This window comes from Ctenocephalides felis, unplaced genomic scaffold, assembly GCF_003426905.1.
Source record: "Ctenocephalides felis isolate EL2017-DRISC unplaced genomic scaffold, ASM342690v1 CF-g0.4_SCAFFOLD_01886, whole genome shotgun sequence".
Classification (NCBI taxonomy): domain Eukaryota; kingdom Metazoa; phylum Arthropoda; class Insecta; order Siphonaptera; family Pulicidae; genus Ctenocephalides; species Ctenocephalides felis.
In genome coordinates this window covers 181,406,827-181,407,278 of record NW_020538040.1, presented here as the reverse complement: position 1 = coordinate 181,407,278, position 452 = coordinate 181,406,827, and positions in this window count along the sequence as shown.

The window sequence follows — 452 nt, the reverse complement described above, 5'->3', positions numbered from 1 at the left end:
ATGTATAATTATTTATGTACGACGTGCAACAGGCATTATCATAATCAGTGATAAAGGGTTATCATTCAAGATTTTGCCGAAATATGTTCAAATTGGTTAAATAATAGTAGTAATATTAGTTTATTGTAGTTTGTTTCGAAAATAAAGTTTTCACTTTTACCAAAAAAAATCATTTAGTCGTATTGATAGTGTATTATAGTGCACAAATATATGTGCTTGTATGTCGGAAAAGTAATTTTTCTATAATTCAACCCTATTCCATATGACTATAGTATTTTAGGATGTTCTTTTAGTTAAATTATGAATTTATAGCACCATGTTAAGTTCATTAAAAACGCTTAAATATTTTAATTAACTTTTAGTTATCAAAATATTCCATTGATGCTATGTTTATAATACGTGATTTAAGTAAAATATATCATAATCTAATTAGAAGTTGGTGCAAAAATAAA